Genomic DNA, 26,760 nt, shown 5'->3' with positions numbered 1-26,760 from the left:
CCTTCCCTTTGCCAGGACATAGTTTATTTCTTAGTTCTTTTTACAGGGCTGTAAGCCTTATAAGATAGGGAGCTCCAGGCAAAAAAGTTTTCTAATAAATCATTAAAATTATATTAAGTAACGATCAGATTCTACTTCCCCTGGTTTCTAAGCCCTCTGCTGGCGAGATTTCTTTTTTTTGTTGTTGTTGTTACAATGTACAATTTCCCTGTCTTAGCCTCAATAGATGGAAAGAGGTCTCTCAAGGTTGAGCTCTTGCCATTTGTCTTGACCACTGCTTTCTATAACAGGGGTCACCCTTTGCTCTTTGTTAAAACAGAGATGATTGGCCACTATAATCTCTATTACAATTTTTTTCCTTCTCCTTTAGTACACAGAAAGGCAGGTTTTGTCTATTTTCTAATACAAGTATTATAAAGCAGCAGGCCTGCATAATCAGTCATGACAAGGGCAATATTTAGGCACAGCACAGGACATGTCATGTTTTTATTTCTTTTGTTTGTGGTAATTTGTATTATATTATCATTTTGCAGTGAAGTAGCTAATACCTTGTGGTAATGTGGAATAGGATGAGTCTTGATAGTTTATTTAGCCCATTCCTTCCAGATGCAGCAGCTTTTGACGCATGGCCAATGGCCAAGAGTCTTGGCCTGCAGGCTTTGCCAACTTGGTATAGTAGGCATGATAGATATCAAATCAGAGGGCTGTAGAGAATGGTAGACACCAAATGAGAACTCCACAACGTTTTTGCAAGGATAAGATCAACAAGGATGAGCAAATCAAGTAAGTTCTTTGTTTAAAGCCACTTACAAAGAAACAAAAAGTAACTTCAGAATAGCCAGAATGTCACTCTAGTTAGAAATCACAATAGGACCTAAATAGGTGTGCCATTATTATTGCTATCTTAAGGAAATTGCTCTTAGACATCCTTATAGGGGGGCAAGAATATTCCTTTTTGTGACAACACAAAGCCTGAGAAAATGCAGTATGATTAAATATATATTTAAGAAATCTAGTGCTTATGACTGATAATGCATTTGCTAGTGGAGAGATGTGAATAACTGAAAAGAACAATTTTAAACATATGCAATTTATTATTCTTACAAAAGGAAAGAACACGCTCGACATTTCTAAAGCTGAAAGAACTGAGGAAAAAACTCAAGCCTCGAGCTGCAGTATGAAGGATTCTATGGGGAAAATATTGAATGATGCAGGAAATATCAAAAGAAGATGGAAGGGATACACAGAGTGACTGTGACCAAGAAGAATTGGTTGATATTCAACCATTTCCAGAGGTAGCATATGATCAAGAAATGGTGGTACTGAAGGAAGAAGTCCAAGCTGCACTGAAGGGACTGGTGAAAAACAAGGCTCCAAGAATTGATGGAATACCAACTGAGATATTTTGACAAACAAATGCAGCACTGGAGGTGCTCACTTATCTATGCCAGGAAATTTGGAAGACAGCTACCTGGCCAATTGATTGGAAGAGATCCATATTTGTGCCCATTCCAAAGAAAGGTGATCCAACACAATACAAATATTATCAAACAATTTCATTAATATCACACACAAGTAAAATTTTGCTCAAGATCATTCAAAAGGGATTGCAGCAGTACATCACAGGGAACTGGCAGAAATTCAAGCCAGATTCATAAGAAGATGTAGAATGAGGGATATCGTTGCTGATGTCAGGTGGATCCTAGCTGAAAGCAGAGAATACTAGAAAGATGTTTATCTGTGTTTTATTGTCTATGCAAAGGCAATCAACTGTGTGGATCATAATGAATTATGGATAACATTGCGAAGAATGGGAATTCCAGAACACTTACTTGTGCTTATGAGGAACCTATACATAGACTAAGAGGCAGCTGTTTGAACAGAACGAGGGAATACTGCGTGGTTTAAAGTCAGGAAAGGTGTGTGTCAGGACTGTATCTTTTCATTGTACTTACTCAATCTGTATGCTGAGCAAATAATCCGAGAAGCTGGACTATATGAAGAAGAACTGGCATCAGGTTTGGAGGAAAACTCATTAATAACCTGTGATACGCAGATGACAACCTTGCTTGCTAAAAGCGAAGAGGCTTGAGACACCTACTGATGAAGATCAAAGACCACAGCCTTCAGTATAGATTACACCTCCACATAAAGAAAACAAAAATCCTCACGACTGGGCCAATAAGCAACTTTGTGCTTGTCAAGGATTTCATTTTACTTGAATCCACAGTCAACACCCGTGGAAGTTGCAGTCAAGAAATTAAATGATGCACTGCATTGGGAAAATCTGCTGCAAAAGACATCTTTAAAGTGTTAAAAAGCAAAGATGTCACTTTGAGGACTAAGATGAGCCTGACCCAAGCTATGGTATTTTCAATCGCCTCATATGCATGCGAAAGCTAGGCCATAAATAAGGAAGATCGAAGAAGAATTTACACTTTTGAATTATGGTGTTGGTGAAGAATTTTGAATATACCATGGACTGCCAGAAGAACAAACAAATCTGTCTTGGAAGAAATACAGCCAGAGTGCTCCTTGGAAGCGAGGATGGTGAGACTTTATCTCAAGTACTTTGGACATGTTACCAGGAGGGACCAGTCTCTGGAGAAGAACATCATACTTGGTAAAGTAGAGGGTCAGGGAAGAAGAGGAAGATCCTCAATGAGATGGACTGACACAGTGGCTGTAACAATGGGCTCAGGCATAAGGATTGTGAGGATGGTGAAGGACCAGGCAGTGTTTCATTCTGTTGTATGTAGGGTTGCTGTGAGTCAGAACTGACTTGATGGCATCTAACAGCAACAACAACAATAGGAAGAAAAATTCTGCCATTTTTTGTGTATAAAGATGTGCAGGAAACACGTGGTCCATCCATCTGAGATTATGTGTGGGAAGAACGTAAAATCTATTACCTTAAAAAATAAAAGGTATGGGAAGGAGATTTTACAGAGCACATTATGTTAGTAGTAGGCTGCTTTTAAAATAGGAATGAAAAAAAAAATTACATGTATTCAGGTCCTGGAGATTTTATCCTTGTTTTGGTGGGAACACATGACATAACATAGATACCGTGTTAGGGTGAAACTTCCTAGGATGAGGGTTTCTCACCTGGGTTTCATGGTAGAGTGTGGTGAGACTTAAAAATACACCTTTGTAAAGATAAAGAGTATTTTATGTTAAATTTTGTTAAGTTCTTTATGTTAAAAATGGAAACAGTCTTTTAGTGCTGTGAGATATTGCCACACAGTCAGCATTATCATTTTTATCCTGCGGTAACATATATAGAAAACTCCACTTATAGTAGGAGTTCAGAAGAATGGCTCTTTCCATTTTGATTGAAAATATAATTATAAAACATCGAGTCTAGTTTAAGAAGATAATGTAAAAAAAAAAAATCTCAACATAGCACAAATCATCTTTGGTTTCACTCTCATTACAACGTGATGGGACAGAAAAACCAAAGTGTTTCCCGTCTAAGGTTCTTGCCAACAGAAATATGACACCGATGAACTAGAAGGTGCCCGTTGCATGGGTCCATCCTGAGAATATTGTTGGATTGTGTGAATCTTTATTTTTTTAGTTTTGTGAGAATAAGGTTCAATTTGTAAAGAATAGAACTCTACTAACAAATTTGCCCCACCTGAAAGTTTTCTATTATCGAGCAAGAAAAGCCATGCACATTTAGAGGTATCTTGGTGACATTACGTGCCCTGAAAATGAGGAATTCTTATTTGAACTTGAAGAGTAAAGGAACAGAATGGAAGCAGGGTTTTGTCAAAGGGGGCTTCCATGAGAGGGTCATTCAGTGCCTTACTTACATCGTTTATTGCCTGACTCTTACACTTGGGGAAAAAAAAGAACCCAATGTTACATGACATATATTGTTAGATCTATGTATTCTCTTCCTACAGCTTCTTCATGTTTGGTTTTAGGGAGAGAGGATAGAGACAGCAGCCCAGGCTAAACCGAAAAACCATTGCTGTTGAGTCGATTCTGACTCATAGGGACCCTGTAGGACAGAGTAGAACTGCCCCATAGGGTTTCCAAGGACTGTCAGGTGGATCTGAACTGCCAACCTTTTGGTTAGCAGCCGAATACTTAACCACTATGTCACCAGGGCTCTGCAGCTCAGGCTAGTCATCAGGAAATGGAAGCCCAGTTCAAAAAAAGTTTTTTTGTCATTAATATAAAGAAATATTTCTGATACACTATAAAGAAATGTTTGCAAAACTTTGTATATGTGATATGGGCACTTTTGTGAGGATAAGACCCATATCTTTTATAGATTTTCAGAGTCCCATGGGTCCAAAAGTTTATTTCAAGGTTTCTCTGGTGTTTGAAGAAGATAGAAGTCCATACCATCCTATTTCCTATATAAGGATTCCTTGAAAATTGAATGGAAAGATCTGACTCTAATTCGGAAGAGATCAAGGTACATTTTCTACGCATTAGAAAAGTCCTTAAGAGAAGCTAAGTGGGTCGTGTTATTATGATAAAATCAAGTGTTAATCTATAAATGACTTCTCTTTAGTATTAAAATAAATCCTTTTATTCAGAAAAAGCAGCATCTGTGTGTGGGGGGTAGAGTAATTGCTATTGAAGCCCCTCTGTCTCAGATCTTTTCCGTGTGAGTCAATAACAGTGACCAAGCCTGATACAGCTGGACCTTATTCTTGTATACACTACCAGTTCAGGGAAGGGACGTTTGGTAATGTTATTATAAATAAAAAAAACTGTGAAAAGGGGGATTAAAACTAAGGCGGTAAACACAGCCAAGAGTACTTCCTTAGCATTTTTTCGGTTTAATTTGAAAACCTGGTGAATAGAAGAGGATGCTGGTGGACAGATAGCATGCAAGAGAATAAATTCTTGTTGCATCAGACCTGAGCTACATCAGCCTCGTACTGAAGACAGAACGATGGGACAGGGCTGTCTGGTCATAATACATAGTCAGATCAGAGTAACATTTTAAATTTTAGAGATTCTTAAATGTTACGAGTCTTTTTGCAGTTTTTTCCTACTTTTTTTTTTTTTGAGAAATGTTATTTATTTATTTTTGTTAGAAGAGTAATTTCCAAATTGAAGGATCTTTAGAGACAACAGGAATCTAGGGAAAGAGGCCTTTTTGGCAGTTGCCCTTACGGTGGGGAGACCATGGATTTTGCAGTTTGAATGGTCCGGGTTTGAATGCTGGACTTACCACTTGTTATTTCAACTTTGGTTTACGGACTTGCTAACTATTGGTCCCACGTTGATATCTGACACTAGATGGAATTTACCACAATCCCAAGGATCCCATTCTGGACAGTGAAGGCCAAGAGCCAGCAGCTCTTATACTTCTCGTACTTCTCAACCTGTTAGTAACTAACCTCTGAGATTTTGCCTTCAGAGTCATTTTCAGGCTTTGTCCGTTTTTAAATATCAGAGCTCTTGTTTGATTTAACTAACAATGTTTGTTTTTAATTGAGCTTCTGCTTGGTGCCAGACAGAGTGAGCTCCACAAGATAAGCACCAACCCATCTCTCCTTGGGGGGCTTAGCATCTCGGTGATGAGACATGAAAGAGAGATTTTAAAAAGAGAGGATAAGAAAGTCTTTACTCATTCTGCTGCCCCGCAGAGCTTTGGTTACAATCCCTAACAAAAGTTTCTCTTTCAACAGTATTAGTCTATCTATTTACAGACACTTAAACTGACACTGGGAAATGAAATATCTTATGAAAAGGTATTTGAGGCCGTTAGCTGTAGAGACAGTGAAAGCAGCCAGCCAGTGTGACCTCTCATTAGCATTGCATTTGAGAGCATCCGCTGGCACAGAATTAAGAATCACAGAGCACAGTCTTTACATTATTTACTTGCTTCTGAGAAGTGTTCTCCTTTCCGAGATGGTATCAGCACTAGATCAAGGAAACAGTAGTATTCTGTGACCTGGGTGATTTAACACCTAGGCCTTATCTATTAAGCCTCTTTATTTCCGGGGCGAGGAGCATGGAAAATTTTGAGATGACTTCTTACTTTGTGAACCTGAGGCTCTGTACTCTCACGGGCCCATTTCCTCTCTCCCACTTCCTGTTTGTGTCTGCCTAATTCTGCAATGGATGTTAATAGGCAGAGACAGTCGATGGGAAAGCAGGTTTCAATAGCAAATGAGACTGCTGAAAATTATTTTACAGCAATGACAGAGAGAAATCAGTTGTCCTTCGTGTTTTCTTTTAAAAAATGAAGCTGTCTTTTAGGGAATGAGCTCTGTCTGCCCAAAATATATACTGAAGTCCTGGCCCCTGTACCTGTGGGTGTGATTTTTTGGAAATAGGATTTTTGCTATGTTTATAAGTTCATACGCAAGTGGGGTGGGTCCTAAACCTAATTACATCTGAGTTTAAGTAGAGCAGAATAGACACAGAGACACACATGGGGGAAGACAGACGCCATGTGAGGACCTGTCAATGAGAAAAAAAAACGCCAAGGATCACCGGCAGACACCAGAGGCTAGGAGAGAGGCTCACAGACGTAATCAACATGGCTAACACCCTGATTGGAACCTTTAGCCTCCAGAACTGTGAGAAAATAAATTTCTGTTCTTTAAAGCCACCCACGGAAACCCTGGGGGCACAGTGGTTAAGTGCTACGGCTACTAACCAAAAGGTCAGCAGTTCGAATCCACCAGGTGCTCCTTGGAAACTCTGTGAGGCCATTCTACTCTGTCCTGTAGGGTTGCTATGAGTCGGAATCCACTCAACGGCAGCGGGTTTGGTTTATTATTTTTTTTAAAGTCACCCACTTGTGATATTTCTGTTAGGGTAGCACTAGGTAAGACACTGTCTTTGCTTTCAGATGAAAATTATTCAAGACCTTTTTCTTCCTCAGGCTATTCCTTCCCACTTCGGCCTCAGCAGGCTCCTGCTTGGGGAAGAACCAAAGAGAATGCAATAGGAGCAGAGCTGCCTTTTTCTAGGGGGACCTGGAGGTCTCCTTGCCCTGAGGAGACTTTTAACCACTCCCCTCCTGTGGCCTTGGCCTGAACAAGAGGGGCTGCAGTATTTGTCTCCCATGAAAGGGGCTCAGCAGAGCCCTCACATTTTTGAGGACGAGCACACTCTGCGGTCTCTCAGGAAATGTTTTCTCAGACTTGCTTCATCTTGAGCTCATTATGCTCTCATTTATTCTGGGCTGTGTATTTCTGCACCAGTCCAGTCAGATAAGAGTTGAGTGTGTGTGTGTGTGTCTTTTTGTCATTCTTGTGGCTGATTAAAAGTTACAGAGAAATAGGCTATTCAACACCAAGCTAGGATAATCGTAGATACCACGTGGTGACCTCAAAAGGCTTAATGCTGCCTTTCATCTGAAAGGAAGGTAACTTGAAAGTATATCTGGGTACAGGGGCGGATTATCCAACAGAAAAGGTAAACTCGGTGCTTACCTTGCTTACCAGATCATCTGTAGGGAACAATTCCACATTTTTTCACCACATCAAAGATTTTGCTTCTAGGGGTGGCTGGCATATGTCTCCCAACCCCACAGCACCTTCCTACAGAATCAAAGCCTCTTTTTGAACTTACAATCCTTGACAGGGATGGATGACCCAGTTAGCAAGGTAAGCAGGGGCTTACTTGTGCTTATTTCCTAATCTGTAGTGAACAATTTTGCCTGTTTTTTACCACATCAAAGATGTGGTAAAACCCAGGTGAAATTGCTCGCTATAGACTACAGACCTTGCTCATTGAGTAATCTGCCCCTGTCTGGGCTTGAAGTGGAGGAGCAGCTCTTCCTCCAGACGGGATCTGTGAGCTCACAGTGTTTTTGGTTGGTGAGGATAGGCTCGCAAAGTTCCTGCTCTGTCTTCTCTCACAGGCTCTTTGAGGCTGTATCCTACAAGGGCATCCTCACATTGAGCAGTTAAACCTGCCCAGCTGTACCAGGAGGCATTTTACTTGTCTGTAATTAAGGAAAGGAGACCTGGTGGTACAGTGGTTAAGAGCTTGGCTACTAACTGGAAGGTTGGTAGTTGGAACCCACCCAGTGGCTCCGTGGGAGAAAGACCTAGCAATCTGCTCCTGTACCCTATGGAACAGCTCTCCTCTGTCACATGGGGTCACTATGAGGCAGAATCCACTCGACAGCACACAACAAAAACAACATAATTAAGGGGCTGAGTTTTGTATGGGTCCTAGAAGAATCACTGATTTGTCAACTCCACAGATAAACACTTCTACCCTGGGGGCATCCAGCAACAGAATCGGGTGTCATCCCATCCAGATAGATGGCTCAAATCACTTGGTTATTTGTTCTCTGCCTGCTTTAATGCCCAGCTTTACCCTTATTGGAGCCCTGGTGGCACAGTGGTTAAGAGCTTGGCTGCCCACCAAAAGGTCAGCACTTTGAATTCATCAGCCTCTCAGTGGAAACCCTGTGGGGCAGTTCCACTCTGTCCTAAAGGGTCACTATGAGTCAGAATCAACTCAAAGGCAATAAGTTTGATTTTGATTTTATCCTTATTACCACTGATGATTCGTGGTGGGCCAATTATGGGCTAGGCTTGAAGAAAATTGAAATTGGGTTGGCTCCCATCTGGCTTAAAATGCTGAACTCTTATAAGCTAAGGGGAAGCCAAGGAACTCGTTGAAGTAAATGTCCAAATAATTCAATTGAAAAGCTTTATTTTTTTTTAATAAAAGTAGTTACATATTTGTAACGTTTGATCCAAATGATACAGATGAGGTTTGTGGAATAAGGAATTCCTGGGCAGTGAAAATGGTTAGCATGCTCAGCTGCTAACAGGAAGGGTGGAGGTTCAAGTCCATCCAGAGATGCCTTGGAAGAAAGTCCTGGCAATCTACTTCTGAAAAAGCAGTCATTGAAAACCCTATGGAGCACTGTTCTACTCTGACAAATGTGGGCACCACGAGCTGGAGTCAACTTGATGGCAACTGGTTTTGTGGCATAAAGTCACTAGGCAGTTGATCGATGCCTTGATTCACATGGCACAGGTCTTTAGGCCAAACATTGTGAAAGGGTTTATCAAGTCATGATGGCACGTGGGAGTCATGAGGTATATACTACACCCAGCTACGGAATCCAGGACTAGAATTCCAGGTAGGTGGGAGGCATTGGGCGGAGTTTTCAGGTTGTTTTTTTTTAATCAAATATCAAGTTGAAGGAGGGAGCTCAGGTAGGAGGAGACGAGGTCTAGACATGTCCTACCACTTCTTCTTTCTCAGCCCACCTTCTGTCCTTGGCTTTGCTTTTCTTCTGTTATGTGGTCTAGCTCAGCAGTTGTCTGCTGCCACTCTACCCACCTGGGTAGCAGGGGCGGATTACCCAGGAAGCCAGGTAAGCACGGGCTTACTTGTGCTTGCTTACTAACCTGTAGTGACCAATCAAAGATGTGGTGAAACCCATGTGAAATGGGTCGCTACAGAGGATGTGGTGAAACCCACGTGAAATTGTTCCCTACAGATCAGTAAGTAAGCGCAAGTAAGCCCATACTTACCTTGTTTATCAGGTCATCCACCCTTGCCAGGGATTGTAAATTTGAAAAGAGGTTTGCTTCTGTGGGAAGGTGCTATGGAGCTGGGAGAGAGACAGAGGTCAGCCATACTAAGAAGCAGAATCATTGATGTGATGAAAAAATGTGAAATTGTTCACTACAGATCATACAGTAAGCAAGATAAGCATTGTGCTCACCTTGCAATTTGGATAATCCACCCCTGTTGGGTAGGCTGAGTCATGGCCCCCAAAGGGATCCAGGTCCTCATCCCTGGAATCTGTGCATGCTACCTTATATGGTGGCAGCGACTTTGCAGGTGTGATTTGTTAGGGATCTTGAGATGGGGACATTATCCTAGATCATGGGGGGTGGAGAGGATAAATGTCATCACAGAGATCCTTGTAAGAGGAAGTTGTGTGCCATCGAGTTGATTTCAAATCATAGTGACCCCATGTGAAAAAGTAGAACTGCCCCATAGGGTTTCCCAGGCTGTAATATTTATGGGGTGCCCTGGTGGCATAGTGGTTAAGAGCTCAGGCTGCTAACCAAAAGGTCAGTGGTTCAAATCCACCAGCCATTCCTTGGAAACCCTATGGGGCAGTTCTCTTCTGTCTTATAGGGTTGCCATGAATCAGAATCAACTCAGTGGTGCACAACAACAACAATCTTTATGGGAGCAGATTGCCAGGTCTTTCTCCCATGGAGTGACTGGGTCAACTCAAACTGCCAACCTTTGTACCACCAGAGGAGACAGAGGCAGATTTTGCTACACACAGAAGAGAGAGCTCATGTGACCACCTCAGTAAGAAAGAGAGACAGAGATTTGAAGATGTTATGCTATTGACTTTGAAGATGGAAGAAGGGGTCATAAGCCAAGGAATGCAGCCTAGGAGCTGGAAACGGCAAGGGAATGAATTCTCCCTAGAGCCTCTGGAGGGACCCCAACCCTGTGGATGCCTTAGTTTCAACCCGGTGAAGCTGATTTCAGTCTTCTAGCCTCCAGAACTGTGAGACAATACATTTCTGTTGTTTTAAGCCACCTAGTTGATGGTCATTTGTTACAGCAGCCATAGGAAACTAAGTTACCAGCTCTGATTTATGCTACACATTTCAACCTGATTAATGTTGCCAACACACAGCTTTGTTAACTTGCCTTTATTACTAAGTTTAACAGTTTCACTTTGCTCAGTAAACATTATTGACCACCTCCTAAGTGCCAATTCTATGCTAGCTCTTGGGATACAGCCATCAGAAAGACGTAGTTCTGCCTTCTATTGTTGGTAGCTCTTGTTGAGTCAGTTCCGACTCGCGGTGACCCTATGCACAAGAGGATGAAACTCTGCCAGATTCTGTGTCATCCCCATGAGCAGTTGTAGACCTGACCAATGTGATCCACAGGGTTTTCACTGGCTGATTTTTGAAAGTAGATCACCAGGCCTTTCTTTCTAGCCTGTTTTAGCCTGGAAGTTCTGGTGACACCTGCTCAGCGTCATAGCAACAAACTGATAGATGGGTGGTGGCTGTGCTTGAGGTGCATATTTCAGTCTGGAAGGTGAGAGTTCCAACATGGAACCACCAACGACCTCACTCCTGCCTTCTAGTGGCTTATATTCTGTTGGAGAAGATGCACAAACCAGCACAAATTTAAATAAAAATCAGTCAGGGCTATTTTACAAGCATACACAGGAAGGACCCTTTGGGAGCAGAGAGGAGGGGGAACTAGTCTGTATTCTGGAACATAAAGCCCAAGGGTTGGGCCACCTGGCTGGTGAAGGGAGATTGTGCCGGAAAGAAACTAGAAGGAACTTTCATGCTCCTCGTTTGAAGAAAACAGATCAGGAATATGGCGTCGCCCTTCAAGAATGGAAATGAGCTTTTAATCAGTAAAGTGCTTGCTAGACAGATTGAAGACTTCTGTCAAGCTTTTGACGTGCAGAGAGAAGATAAGAATCCTGCCAGTGCTAATAAACTTTTTAATTTACTTTCTCGTTACACACATTAAGATGCTTTATAAGATTTCCCAGTTCCCAATGCTTGTGAAACAGTGTTTGAAAAAATTACATAAGTCATAAAACAATGGTTATTCTGAAATTAACGATGGCTCAAAAAATCGTGTCAGTGGATGTAAACAGTAATTTTACTGTTTTTTAAAGAAGCATTGTATTCAAAAATTATAAAAAGCCCTCAATTTGTGATTTTCTTATTATAAGAGTTATCTTACTCTTTATTTCTCCACTACCAGGTACACTGAAAAATAAAATGATTCTTGACTTTTTTTCCCCCGGAATCCAAACATAACCTAATGCTGTTGGTTGTACTTACTTTCTGTCTTCCATAGAGTTCTGGAAGTCTCAGGCCATGGTGAGCTTTGCATGTGATGTTACAGGATTTAAAATTCATTCAGTTGGTGGAGACCCATGGAAGAGAATTTTTTTTAATTGAACTTTAGATGAATGTTTAGAGAACAAACTAGTTTCTCATCAAATAGTACACACATTGTTGTATGACACTGGTTAACAACCCCATGACATGTCAACACTCTCCCTTCTCAACCCTGGGTTCCCTCTTACCAGCTATCCTGTTCCCTCCTACCTTCCAGTCCCTGCCCCAGGGCTGGTGCACCCATTTAGTCTTGTTTTGTTTCACGGGCCTGTTCAATCTTTGGCTGAAGGGTGAACCTTAGGAGTGACCTCGTTACTGAGCTGAAAGGGTGTGAAAGAGAATATTTTTTACATTGTTGCTGAAAATAAACACAGCAAAACATACACCAATTCAACAATTTATACACGTACAATTCGGTGACATTGAACACACTCGTCAAATTGTGCAACCATTTCCACCCTCCTTTTCTGAATTTTTCCTTCCCTGTTGACATACACTCACTGACCTATAAGCTTCCTATCTAAACTTCTGAGTTGCTGTTGTCAGTTTGATTCTACATAGATAGTTCTTCAAAAGAGCACTATGCTCAAGGCAGACATTCTTTACTAATTAGGCTAAACTCTTGTTTGGTTTGAAGAAGACTTCAGGGGATAATTTTGGTTTAAGGTTTAAATATTTTCTCAGGGCTCTAGTTTTGGGGGTTCATTCAACCTCAAGGCTCCAGATAAAGTCTGGAATCCATCAGTATTTGAGATTCTGTTTCTCACTTTTACTCCTTTTGATCAGGATTCTTCTATAGACTCCTTGGTCAAAATGTTCGGTAATGGTAGCAGGGCACCATCTAGTTCTTCTGGTCTCGTGGTAAAATAAGCAGTTTTTCTTGGGGGCAATTAGCCACACACACGCAAGAGATTCTAAACAAGGACATGACATAGTCTGGTTTGGGTTTTGGAAAGGTCATGATGACAGCTCAGTGGAAGATGGATTATAGAAGAGTATGGGTAAATGCAGGGCAAACAGGAGGTCGCTGCAACCCTTTTAGGGATGCTTTGTAACTTTCAGGGAAAAGCCCTTAGGCTGGCACTTGATGCCATTGATACACCAGTTGTAGCCTTCTTTCCAAATTTCACTCTTTTTATATCTTTTTAGAAATTCTGTGTCCCCTTCAAGCTGGTCTACATGGCCTGTTAGCATCCCAACCCACACTTTTGTGTGTGTGAGTTTTTGATATGAGATATATGCTTATCTTTTTCCTGAGTATGTTATTGTTAGCTGTCATCGAGTTGGTTCCTACTCATGGTGACCCCATGAACAACACGATGAAATGTCCAGCCCTGTGCTGGCTCCATCATCATTGGTGTGTTTGAGCTCATTGTGATCCATAAAGTTTTCACTGGTAATTTTCATAAGCAGATCACCAGGCCTTTCTTCCTAGTCTGTCTTTGCCTGAAAGCTTCACTGAAATCTCTCCACCAGAGATGACTCTGCTGGTATTTGATATATAGGTGGCATAGCTTCTAGCATCATGGCAACATGCAAGCCACCACAGTTTGACAAACTGACAGTGTCGGTAGCGTTGATTCCTTTCAGAGGTTCCATGCCTCTCTCCTGGCTTCTGGTGGCTCCTGGCAACCCTTGGTGTTCCTTGATTGGTAGTTGCATCGATCTCTGCGTCTTTCTTCACTTGGTCATTTTCCCTCTGTGTCTGTCTTCATGTGGCTTTCTGATAAGGAGACCTGTAACTGGCCTTAGAGCCCATTCTACTCCGGAATGACCTCATACTAACTTAAGTAATTGTATCTGCAAAGACCCTATTTCCAAATAAGGTGACATTCTGAGGATTCAGGCATGAATTTTGGGAATGTCCTATTCAAGCCAGTAAATATACCAAGAGTGGGGTAGCAGGGCAGCCAGCCTGGGTTGCAGGCACAAGGTGGTACATTGTTTACATAGAAAAAACTAAATCAAAGCTGGTCTTCTTATTATTATCATCAAGTGCCGGGAATATTAAACAATGCCAGTGATAAAATAATCCTCCCTCCCTGAAAAAATCTTCAGTTCCTCTACATTCTGGACAATTGCTGTGGTTACTATCCAGTTCTAACTATATATCTACATGCTTCAAATTATAACACTTTTGTTCTGTATCTTTTCACAAACACTGTTTTCTACATGGGAAGTTAACAATTGTACAGTCCTCGTGTGAACGCAGCCACATGCTTTTGTTTCCAGACTAACTTCATAATGGTTTGCAATCCTTTGAGCTTGCTTTGAGTGACGCTCGCATCTCTCTGCCCCGGGGGTTCTGCGTACTCCTGTATTTAAATAGTGGCTTAGAAATAAACTCTGCTAGCACAGCGACTGTGAAGATGAACAAATAGAGCTTGGGTTATGCCAGTCCTGTCATACCAGTTGACACTTGGAGCTTTTTATTTGTCTTTCAATTTAAAACAGAGAAACAGTGTGAAACTCTGGTAAGTCTAAATTTGAGTTCATATATGAGGTGTTTTACTGAATTCAAATTAGGTTTTAAAATTGAAATTTATTCTTTATGATACATCATTTTTAGAATTAAAAAGAAAATAATGGTTATGCTGATTATTACTGAAAACGATTTTGTTGGATGTACAGAGGAGGCGGTTCCGGAGTTGAGTGTGACAGGTGAGCCCCACAGGCCGTGCACCTCCGGTGTCTGAACAACCGTGCTGGCTCTGGGGACTTACCGGTACCAGTTGCCATTGAGCTGATTCTGCCTCAAGGTGACCCCATGTGGGTCAGAGTAGCACTGCTCCTTTGGGTTTTTAATGGCTGATTTTTCAGAAGTAAATCACCCGGTTTTTCTGCCGAGGCACCTCTGTGTGGCCTCAAACCTCCAGCCTTTCAGTTAGCAGCTGAGCTCATTAACCATTTTCACCACCCAGGGACTCCTCTGTAGACTTCAAACCTGTCGCCGTCCAGTGGATTCCGACTCACAGGAACCCTATAAGGCAGAGCAGAACTGCCCCATGAGGTTTCCAAGGAGAGGCTGGTGGATTTGTTACCGGAGAATAGCTTCAGTTCTTGTCTTTGATGTAGGAAAGAATTGAAACACTGAGACAAATAGTGCCAAGTGAGCAGAGGTTTATTAGCTAGCAGAGGGTTAGTAGCAAAGCACACTTGACTAGGGAACGTCAAGTGGGATACTTAGATGTAGAGAGAGTCTGAGAGCCCCAATAGTCATTTTCTTAGAGTTTAATACCCTTTTTCTCTTATCTTTCCCTGTTTACTTTTAACAGCCAAGTCAGGGACCCCTATAGAGACTATTTCCTTGGCTTAACGTTTAATTACTAATTTAGGGACCCTATTCTTTTATCAAGTTAGGGACACCATAGGGACCATTTCCTTGGCTTGACGTTTAACTACTTAGGGACCATCTTATTGAGGAATGTCACCACCCCTTGTCTCTTCCCCTCTCCCTTACAGATTCGAACTGCTGACCTTTTTGTTGGCAGCTGAGCTTTCAAGCACTGTGCCACCAGGGTTCCTCTGTAGATTTAGCAGTAAATAAAACCATGAGGGTTCAAAGGTCAGTGTAGATGAGATGGCCAGGGAAGATGTCCATGAGAAGTGAAGAGAACCTAGTGCAGACCTCTGAAAAACACCAGCTTATAATAGGCGGACTTCAGAAAAATCAAAACCCAGACCCGTTGCTGTCAAATTGATTCTGACTCTTGGTGACCCATGCATTACAGAGTAGAACTGCCCCACAGGGTTTTCTTCCACGGTGCTACTGGATGGGTTTGAACTGCCAATCTTTAAATTAGTAATCCAGGGGAAACCACTTGCACCACCCAGGGACCTAGACATCAGAAAAGTAGGCCCCCGAAAGATGACAGAGCAGTTAGAGTGGTGGGAAGGGAGCAGGGGAAGAAGGGACAGGGACATGACAGGAGAAAGTCTCAGGGAGGATGGGTGGCCACCAGCACCAATGCGACTAAGAAGACAAAAAAGAAAATGGTTGCCTAGTGCTCTCTGGGTTTGACAATTGGAAAGTGATGGGTAACCTTACTAAGAATATTTCAGGGATGGGAGGGGTCTGAGGAGAGGATGGGAGGGGGAAGTCCTTGAAAACGGTTTTCCTCACAATGGGAGAAGTAAAACTGGGCAGGGCAGGGCTGGGTCATAAGATAGAGGGGGCATTCAGTTATTTTTTTCCGATTCTAAAAGAAATGCATTGTGGACAATCTGGATAAAATTGAAAGTGGAAGGAATTGTGAACTTCTGTCCCCAGCCTCATCAGCTTTGACTGTAAGATACGTCTTGATCACAAAGGCTCAGCCCACCTCTAAGTGCCCTCATCCACTCCTCAAATGTACACACCAGACACCCTTATCTTTGTCTTACCTCTCCTGCTTCAGGTCCCAGCTGTCCCTGCCTCGTTGCCATAGGCTACATGGGAGGCCTGCACTGCCACCAAGCATGAGAACACTATCATCTGTGCTTTAAGACAGGGTCCAGAAATTTCTGGGCTCCCTCCAGAGGCAGGCAGAAAGGCTCTGCTCCAACCCTGAGTCGTGTGGCCAACTAGGCCTCCAGAGAGCTGAGCCTCACGCAGAGTCACTTCCAGTCTGGGTGACAAAGTCTGTCACCCTCCAACCCCCCTCCACACTAATCCCCCTGCGCTTAACAACACAACCCAAGGAACCAACACATCCCCTTCGTATTCTCCTTTCCCCTGATTTTCCCTGTTTCTCTCCAACCCATCTCCCGTCCCCAAGATGCTGGCTCTTCCCTCTTCCAATTAGTCTTCTTTGGTTCTTGGAGCCACAGCTTTTCAAACTTCTCCACTTAAGCAGAGTCTTCTCTTTACCCATGCATCATTAAAAGGACTCTCTGTAGTCTTTTTCTCCAAAGGGCCTATCTGCCCTCAAGGGTGGATTTGAATTCAAAGGTGGATTCAAATTCAGATTTCTTCCCCTTGTTAAACAGAAACTACTTGAAACTGAAATTATATTTCCTCCCTTGACTTCTTCTCTTCCCTTGAGGTAACTGATATTTTAGGACAAGTTTTTATTCATAACAAAAGCACAAAGATCTCAACTCCATGCTGGCCTCTTCTTGACAAAATGGAGAAAAATAATAGAAAAAGATGTAGCTGACCTTTAATCTTTCTGTGGTGAAATGAATTCCTTTATGTGGCCTTTTGCCTTGGTTCTTTGGAAAAACAGCTTGGGGGATTTTTTTCCCCCTGACTCCTGAGGAGTTTCCTTTGCCCTAGTTTTTCACCCTAAAGGGTTTGTTACTTTCATCCAGGTTGACTGACATATCCTGGGTAAGCTGTAAACAACTCCATGGTTTGATATTTTTTGTCTGGTCCTGGGCTGCAGCCTGCCCTGTGATTGGTATGCACCTCACAGGGATTAGTCAATCTACTACGAAATGAAGTGACTATAGACTATGCAAATGAAGTGACTGGTCCACAGAGGCGATTGGTCAGTTCGTGGCCCTGCTGGGCAGGTCATGCTTTGAAATTGACAAGGAGTTTACTTATATAAGCAGCCAACACCACAAAAGTTTCAAAAGGCGAGAGAGGCCAGAAGAGAAAAGCAGAGAGAGAAGAGGAGAGGGACCTCCGAAAGGGCTGTAACACAGGTCAAGGGCTGTAACACTGAAGGGGCACGGAGCCTGGAAGGGGCCTTGTGGTAAAGTTGGTGGTGACAGCAGAAACCTGCTGCTTCGAATGCAGCTAAGAGAGCTGAACAAAGCTACCACACTGGCTATGAGCTGGGCCAGTTAGTACTGGAGAGGCTGATAGCAGAGAGGTCTGCATGGCTGAGAGGCCAGCATGGCTGAGAGGCCTCCATGGCTAAGAGTGGGTGTGCACAGCCAAGAGAAGACCTGTCCTAAGGCGTTGAGAGAAGGGCTGCACAGCTGAGAGGGAGCGTGCATGGCAGAGAGAAGGGTCTGCTGGCTTGCACGACTGAGGGGAGCTGAGAGAGCTGTCTTGAACTGAAGGGTATTTTTGGTACTTATTTCTGATTTGTGCTGCAGGAAGGTTATATATCTGTGTCCCTCCCTCCAATATTCCCACTGCTTCCCCCAGGGCAGGATACGCTCTCCACTTCGCAGGAGACTTCCGGACTTTGCCTGTGTGCTTCCTGATCCTGATCCTGAGTTGTACCCTGTAACTTCTTTAATAAACCACTTAACTGTAAGTATGGTCTGTGAGTTCCATGTGGCATTGCAACGGATTATTGAACCCAGCAGAGAAGTAGAGAGTGCTATAGGAGGGGATGGCTTGTGTTAGAAATGGTAAAGTTGGAAGGTGGAGGTATGTCTGACCTCCACCTCGTAGGAATCAGCTTTATGCTGATCCTGGTTCTTATCCCTAAGGAATCTAGATGAGATCTGACACTACTACAACTAGATTAGACTTACTTGCAGATGTTTTTCAGATTCCCTCTATATAAGCACTAGCACACCTTTGATACTAAGTAAATATATGTTGTCTGAATATACAAATATATACAAAAATCGGGATAATACTAACATGCAGATTTTATTATACCTTTTTTTTTTTTGTAAAATTATACTAGCAGAGTTTTCCTAGACCTTAATTAGTCTTCAAATTTTCTTTTATCATTCCATATGGTCTTACAGACATAGCATAAATTATTTAATTATTCCCTTATCATTAGCCATTTAGGCTGTTTTTATACCACAATGGATTCCCTGGAGATAAATATTTGTCTGCTTACTAATAATTTTCTTTGGATATATGCCCATAAGTGAAATGACTAAATTAGAAGTCTTAGAACGGTGCCTGAAAACCAGTTGCTGCCAAGTTGACTTCAACTCATGCGATCCCATCATCTGTGCCAGAGTAGAACTGTGCCCCACAGGGTTTTCAATGGTCGATGTTTTGGAAGCAGATTGCTCAGCATTTCTTCCCAGGTACCTCTGGATGGACTCGAATGTCCAACCTTTCAGTTAGCAACTGAGTGCATTAACCATTTGTACCACTCAGGGACCCCTGGAACAGTACCTAGTGCATAGTAGATAGTCAATAAATATTTGTCGAATTATGAATGAAGGTTTTTGGTAATTATTCCTGAATTGTCCTGCAGGAAGTTTATATATCTGAGCCCTTCCTTCCAATGTTTCCACCGCCTCCCTCAGAGGCTCAAGTTCATTGTATCCTCTTTCAGATTTAGTATTGCCTTTTAGTCTCTGTTAATTTTATAGGTGAGAATTGCATCTTGTTTTTAAGATGTGTATTTCTTTGATTACTAGTGAGGCCACATATACTCCATGTGCTTATTTGACCCAGTGCCCTTGTGAATTGTCTACTCACATCTACTGGTTTGCAGGACAGTGCGAAGGGACCACAACACACCCTTACTCTTGGGCTGATCTCTTGATTTCTTGGACTAAGAATTTAGAGTTTACCATCATCTCAGCGGCGGCAGGGTGAAGAGGCTCACTCAGTATATCTTTGCATTGATTCCCTTGGTGCTTCTTCTCTAAGGGGCATATTGTTGCTAGGGACCCTCTCTGGACAGCAATACTTTATATTGGAGCCCAAATCCTTATCTAGGGGTGGGGTGGGGTGGGGTGGGGTGGGGTGGGGTGGGAAAGCAGGGTCATTGCCCAGGTGTTCCTGGATAATGCCTCTCCCTCTACCTTTCCAGTACCCTGGAAAGCCTGTTTTCCTGTGATGCCCTTTGACCATTTTTTTCCTATTGAGGATTTTATCTTTCTTATTGATTTGTAATATTTCTTTATGTTGTTGTTGTTGTTGTTAGGTGCCGTCGAGTCGGTTTCAACTCATAGTGACCCTATGCACAACAGAACGAAACACTGCCCGGTCGTGCGCCATCCTCACAATTGTTGTTATGCTTGAGCCCATCGTTGCAGCCACTGTGTCAATCCACCTCATTGAGGGTCTTACTCTTTTCCGTTGACCCTGTACTCTGCCAAGCATGATGTTCTCCAGAGACTGATCCCTGCTGACAACATGTCCAAAGTATGTAAGATGCAGTCTCGCCGTCCTTGCTTCTAAGGAGCATTCTGGTTGTACTTCCTCTAAGACAGATTTGTTCGTTCTTTTGGCAGTCTATGGTATATTCAATATTCTTCTCCAACACCACAATTCAAAGGTGTCAACTATTCTTTGGTCTTCCTTATTCATTGTCCAGCTTTCACATGCATATGATGCAATTGAAAATACCATGGCTTGGGTCAGGCGCACCTTAGTCTTCAGGGTGACATCTTTGCTCTTCAACACTTTGAAGAGGTCCTTTGCAGAAGATTTGCCCAATGCAACGCATCTTTTGATTTCTTGACTGCTGCTTCCATGGCTGTTGATTGTGGATCCAAGTAAAATGCAATCCTTGACAACTTCAATCTTTTCTCCGTTTAGCATGATGTTGCTAATTGGTCCAGCTGTGAGGATTTTTGTTTTCTTTATGTTGAGGTGTAATCCATACTGAAGGCTGTGGTCTTTGATGTTCATTAGTAAGTGCTTCAAGTCCTCTTCACTTTCACAAGTCATCTGCATAATGCAGGTTGTTAATCAGTCTTCCTCTAATCCTGATGCTCCGTTCTTCTTCATATAGTCCAGCTTCTCGTATTATTTGTTCATCATACAGACTAAATAGGTATAGTGAAAGAATACAACCCTGCCGCACATCTTTCCTGACTTTAAACCAATCAGTATCCCCTTGTTCTGTCCAAACAACTGCCTCTAGATCTATGTAAAGGTTCCTCATGAGCACAATTAAGTGTTCTGGAATTCCTATTCTTTGCAATGTTATCCATAGTTTGTTATGATCCACACAGTGAAATGCCTTTGCATAATCAATAAAACACAGGTAAACATCCTTCTGGTATTCTCTGCTTTCAGCCAGGATCCATCTGACATCAGCAATGACATCCCTGGTTCCACGTCCTCTTCTGAAACCAGCCTGAATTTCTGACAGTTGCCTGTTGATACACTGCTGCAGCCGTTTTTGAATGATCTTCAGCAGAATTTTGCTTGCGTGTGATATTAATGATATTGTTCTATAATTTCCACATTTGGTTGGATCACCTTTCTTGGGAATAGGCATAAATATGGATCTCTTCCAGTCAGTTGGCCAGGAAGCTGTCTTCCATATTTCTTGGCATAGACGAGTGAGCACCTCCAGTGCTGCATCTGTTTGTTGAAACATCTCAATTGATATTCCATCAATTTCTGGAGCCTTGTTTTTCACCAATGCCTTCAGAGCAGCTTGGACTTCTTCCTTCAGTACCATCGGTTCCTGATCATATGCCACCTCTTTAAATGGTTGAATATCGACTAATTCTTTTTGGTATAATGACTCTGTGTATTTCTTCCATTTTCTTTTGATGCTTCCTGCATCATTTAATATTTTCCGCATGGAATCCTTCACTATTGCAACTCGAGGCTTGAATTTTTTCTTCAGTTCTTTCAGTTTGAGAAACGCCGAGCATGTTCTTCCCTTTTGGTTTTCCATCTCCAGCTCTTTGCACATGTCATTATAATACTTTATTTTGTCTTCTCAAGAGGCCCTTTGAAATCTTCAGTTCTTTTACTTCATCAACTCTTCCTTTTGCTTTAGCTGCTCGATGCTCAAGAGCAAGTTTCAGAGTCTCCTCTGACATCTACCTTGGTCTTTTCTTTCTTTCCTGCCTTTTCAGTGACCTCTTGCTTTCTTCATGGATGATGTCCTTGATGTCATTCCACAACTCGTCTGGTCTTCGGTCACTACTGTCTGTCAGTTTGTCATGCTGTGGGGGCTTGTGTGTTGCTGTGATGCTGGAAGCTATGCCATTGGTATCCAGATACCATCAGGGTCACCCATGGAGGATAGGTTTCAGCTGAGCTTCCAGACTAAGACAGACTAGGAAGAAGGACCCAGCAGTCTACTTCTGAAAAGCATTAGCCAGTGAAAACCATATGAATAGCAGTGGAACATTGTCTGATACAGTGCTGGAAGATGAGCCCCCCAGGTTGGAAGACACTCAAAAGATGACTGGGGAAGAGCTGCCTTCTCAAAGTAGAGTCGACCTTAATGACGTGGATAGAGTAAAGCTTCCAGGACTTTCATTTGCTGATGTGGTGTGACTCAAAATGAGAAGAAATAGCTGCAAACATCCATTAATAATCGGAACCTGGAATGTACAAAGTATGAATCTAGGAAAATTGGAAATCGTCAAAAATGAAATGGAATGCATAAACATCGATATCCTAGGCATTATTGAGCTGAAATGGACTGGTATTGGCCATTTTGAATCAGACAATCATATAGTCTACTATGCTGGGAATGATGACTTGAAGAGGAATGGTGTTGCATTCATCATCAAAAAGAACATTTCAAGATCTATCCTGAAGTACAACGCTGTCAGTGTTAGGATAATATCCATACGCCTACAAGGAAGACCAGTTAATACAACTATTATTCAAATTTACGTACCAACCACTAGGGCCAAAGATGAAGAAATAGAAGATTTTTATCAGCTGCTGCAGTCTGAAATTGATCAAACATGCGATCAAGATGCATTGATAATTAGTGGCGATTGGAATGTGAAAGTTGGAAACGAAGAAGGATCAGTAGTTGGAAAATATGGCCTTGGTGATGGAAACAATGCTGGAGATCGAAAGATATAATTTTGCAAGACCAACGACTTCTTCATTGCAAAAACCTTCTTTCACCAACATAAACGGAGACTAGACACGTGGACCTCACCAGATGGAACACACAGAAATCAAATTGACTACATCTGTGGAAAGAAATGATGGAAAAGTTCAATATCATCAGTCAGAACAAGGCCAGGGGCCGACTGTGGAACAGACCATCAATTGCTTATGCACAAGTTCAAGCTGAAACTGAAGAAAATCAGAGCAAGTCCATAAGAGCCAAAATATATATTTCCTTATATATTAAGGAAATCAACTTTTCATTTGAAATATTCCTTATTTCAAATGTTTTTGTTGTTTGGCTTTTGGCTTCATTTTGTTCGTGATGTTTTGGGAGGTACAACAGTTTTGATTTTTACCTAAACAAGTCTCTGAATTTCTGGATCTATCTGTGCATCCATCTACCCACCCACCCATCCACCTATCCACCCATTCATCCTTCTATCTATTTATCTACCTTCTATACAGTCTTTCAAATTTCAATAGCTTTTATGCTAAGTCTTCCCTGTATTTGGAGACGGGAAATGTCCATATACAGTTTTTTTTTTTTTTTTTAATTTATGGTTTTGTTGTTTTTATATCAGTCTTGGAGGAAGTACAGTCAGAATGCTCCTTAGCAGGGAAGATCACAAGACTTTGTCTCGCTTACTTTGGACACATCATTAGAAGAAACCAGTCCCTGGAGAAGGATATCATACCCAGTAAAGCAGAGGGTCAATGAGATGGATTGACACAGTGGCTGCACTAATGGGCTTAAACATAGCCATAGTTGTGGAGATGGCACAGAACCTGGCCACGTTTTGTTCTATTGTACATAAGGTCACCATTACTTAGAGCTGACTCGATGGCACCTAACAACAACATTAACAAATTATTTTTATATAATTATTTAGTCCAGTGTTTTTTCACACTCTTTTTAGGTGGGGAGCCCCCTCTTGAAACAAAATCTTTTCTGGAAGGCTGAATATAGAGCAGATCCAAGCATAACTATTCACAATTAAGCAGGATACAAAGCTTGGGCTGTCAGCAGGACCCTGTCTTTACCCTTGCAGTGGCCTCAAGGCAGTGATGTGGATAAACAGGGCTTGACAGGGCACTGTTTGAAACCTACAACTTTAATCCAGAAAACCACTACTCTGCACACATGATGTCGCCATGAGTGGAATCGACTCAAAAGCAACTAATAAACAGCAACAACCAGCTACATATCAGATGGAAACCTCTTTACTCCCTTCACCTGGGGTTTACTTTGGAGCAATGCTCCTACCCCTCAGCCTCCACACTCATCCTCTGGGGCCAGTTGTATGTAACAGGAGAGATCTGTCTAACAGGTGAGTGGCGGAGGAGCTGAGCTTGCTGCTCAGGCTCTTGCTAACCCTCCTGGGGGCCTGCCTTGTGGCATAGCTGCCTTCTGGCCTGCTATCAGCCAGTGTCACAAAGGACATGGCCCTGACGGGTCCCTGGCAGCTTTCCAGGTCTGTGACAGGGAGAGGAAGCTGAATTCTTGGATGAATTTTTGGAAAGCTCATTGAGACCACATCAAAGCCACATTCTCAGTGCCTGCCATGGAGCGGCCTCAACTCATGGCTACCTATGTGTTAGAGAGTAGAACGGCTCCATAGGGTTTTCTTTTCTTTTTTTTTAAATAATTTTTATTGTGCTTTAAGTGAAAGTTTACAAATCAAGTCAGTCTTTCACACAAAAACCCATATACACCTTGCTACACACTCCCAATTACTCTCCACCTAGTGGGACAGCCCGCTCTCTCCCTCTACTCTCTCTTTTCATGTTCTTTTTGCCAGTTTCTAACCCCCTCCACACTCTCATCTCCCCTCCAGGCAGGAGATGCCAACATAGTCTCAAGTGCCCACCTGATCCAAGAAGCTCACTCCTCACCAGCATCCCTCTCCAACCCATTGTCCAGTCCAATCCCTGTCTGAAGAGTTGGCTTCAGGAATGGTTCCTGTCCTGGGCCAATAGAAGGTCTGGGGGCCGTGACCACTGGGGTCCTTCTAGTCTCAGTCAGACCATTAAGTCTGGTCTCATGAGAATTTGGGGTCTGCATCCCACTACTCTCCTGCTCCCTCAGGGGTTCTCTGTTGTGTTCTCTGTCAGGGCAGTCATTGGTTTTAGTTGGGCACCATCTAGTTCTTCTGGTCTCAGGCTGATGTAGTCTCTGGTTCATGTGGCCCTTTCTGTCTCTTGGGCTTGTAATCACCTTGTGTCTTTGGTGTTGTTCATTCTCCTTTGATCCATGTGGGCTGAGAGCAATTGATGCATCTTAGATGGCTGCTTGCTAGCGTTTAAGACCCCAGACACCACTCGTCAAAGTGGGATGCAGAATGTTTTGTTAATAGGTTTTATTATGCCAATCGACTTAGATGTCTCCTGAAATCATGGTCCCCAGACCCCTGCCCCTGCTATACTGGCCTTTGAAGCATTCAGTTTATTTAGGAACCTTCTTTCCTTTTGATTTAGTCCAATTGTGCTGACCTCCCCTGTATTGTGTGCTGTCTTTCCCTTCACCTAAAGTAGTTTTCTTTTCTGCTATCTAGTTAATGAATGTCCCTCTTCCACCCTCCCTCCCGCCCCCCTCTCGTAACCACGAAAGAATGTTTTCTTCTCAGTTTAAACTATTTTTTAAGTTCTTATAATAGTGGTCTTATACAATATTTGTCCTTTTGCAACTGACTAATTTCACTCAGCGTGATGCCTTCCAGGTTCCTCCATGTTATAAAATTTTTCACAGATTTCTCACTGTTCTTTATCGATGCATAGTATTCCATTGTAAGAATATACCACAATTTATTTATCCATTCATCCGTTGATGGGCACCTTGGTTGTGTCCAGCTTTTTGCTATTGTAAACAGTGCTGCAATAAACATGGGTGTGCATATATTTGTTCATGTAAAGGCTCTTATTTCTTTAGGATATATTCCAAGGAGTGGGATTGCGGATGGTATGGTAGTTCTATTTCTAACTTTTTAAGAAAGCACCAAATCGATTTCCAAAGTGGTTGTATCATTTGACATTCCCACCAGCAGTGTAGAAGTGTTCCAATCTCTCCACAGCCTCTCCAACATTTATTATTTTGTGTTTTTTGGATCAATGCCAGCCTTGTTGGAGTGAGGTGAAATTTCATTGTAGTTTTGATCTGCATTTCTCTAATGGCTAATGATCATGAACATTTCCTCATATGTCTGGTAGCTACCTCAATGTCTTCTTTAGTGAAGTGTCTATTCATATCTTTTGCCCATTTTTTAATTGGGTTATTTGTCTTTTTGCAGTTGAGTTTTTGCAGTATCATGTAGATTTTAGAGATCAGGCGCTGATCAGAAATGTGATAGCTAAAAACTTCTTCCCAGTCTGTAGGTAGTCTTTTTACTCTTTTGGTGAAGTCTTTGGATGAGCATAGGTGTTTGATTTTTAGGAGCTCCCAGTTTTTTACCCAGTTATCTAGTTTTTCTTCTACATTCTTTATAATGTTTTGTATACTGTTTATGCCATGTATTAGGGCTGCTAGCGTTGTCCCTATTTTTTCTTCCATGATCTTTATCATTTTAGATTTTATATTTAGGTCTTTGATCCATTTTGAGTTAGTTTTTGTGCATGGAGTGAGGTATGGGTCTTGTTTCATTTTTTTGCAGATGGATATCCAGTTATGCCAGCACCACTTGTTAAAAAGACTGTCTTTTCCCCCATTTAACTGTTTTGGGGCCTTTGTCAAATATCAAGTGCTCATATGTGGATGGATTTCTGTCTGGATTCTCAATTCTGTTCCATTGGTCCATGTATCTGTTGTTGTACCAGTACCAGGCTGTTTTGACTACTGTGGCGGTATAATAGGTTCTAAAATCAGGTAAAGTAAGGCCTCCCACTTTGTTCTTCTTTTTCAGTAATGCCTTATTTATCCGGGGCCTCTTTCCCTTCCATATGAAATTGGTGATTTGTTTCTTCATCTCATTAAAGAATGTCCCTGGGATTTGGATCGGAATTGCATTAAATGTATAGATCCCTTTTGGTAGAATAGACATTTTTATAATGTTAAGTCTTCCTACCCACGAGCAAGGTATGCTCTTCCACTTATATAAGTCTCTGGGTTTCTTGCAGAAGTGTACTGTAGTTTTCTTTGCATAAGTCTTTTACATCTCTGGTAAGATTTATTCCTAAGTATTTTATCTTGTTGGGGGCTACTGTAAATGGCATTGATTT

At 42.1% G+C, this 26,760-nt stretch overlaps 1 long non-coding RNA gene across 1 annotated transcript in view; it reads left to right on the top strand.

Annotated features, from left to right (window-relative positions):
* The window catches only part of LOC111747729 (uncharacterized), a 30,267-nt gene extending 11,864 nt beyond the window's left edge, over positions 1-18,403 (top strand). Inside the window, exon 6 of the long non-coding RNA XR_002783684.2 lies at positions 17,950-18,403. This is a non-coding gene — a long non-coding RNA (uncharacterized LOC111747729). The remainder of the gene's footprint in view (positions 1-17,949) is intronic.
* Positions 18,404-26,760: the final 8,357 nt, after the last annotated feature.

Source organism: Loxodonta africana, chromosome 8 (assembly GCF_030014295.1).
Source record: "Loxodonta africana isolate mLoxAfr1 chromosome 8, mLoxAfr1.hap2, whole genome shotgun sequence".
Classification (NCBI taxonomy): Eukaryota; Metazoa; Chordata; class Mammalia; order Proboscidea; family Elephantidae; genus Loxodonta; species Loxodonta africana.
The sequence above is the reverse complement of the archived record's forward strand: the minus strand, read 5'-3'. Positions and strand labels throughout refer to the sequence as shown.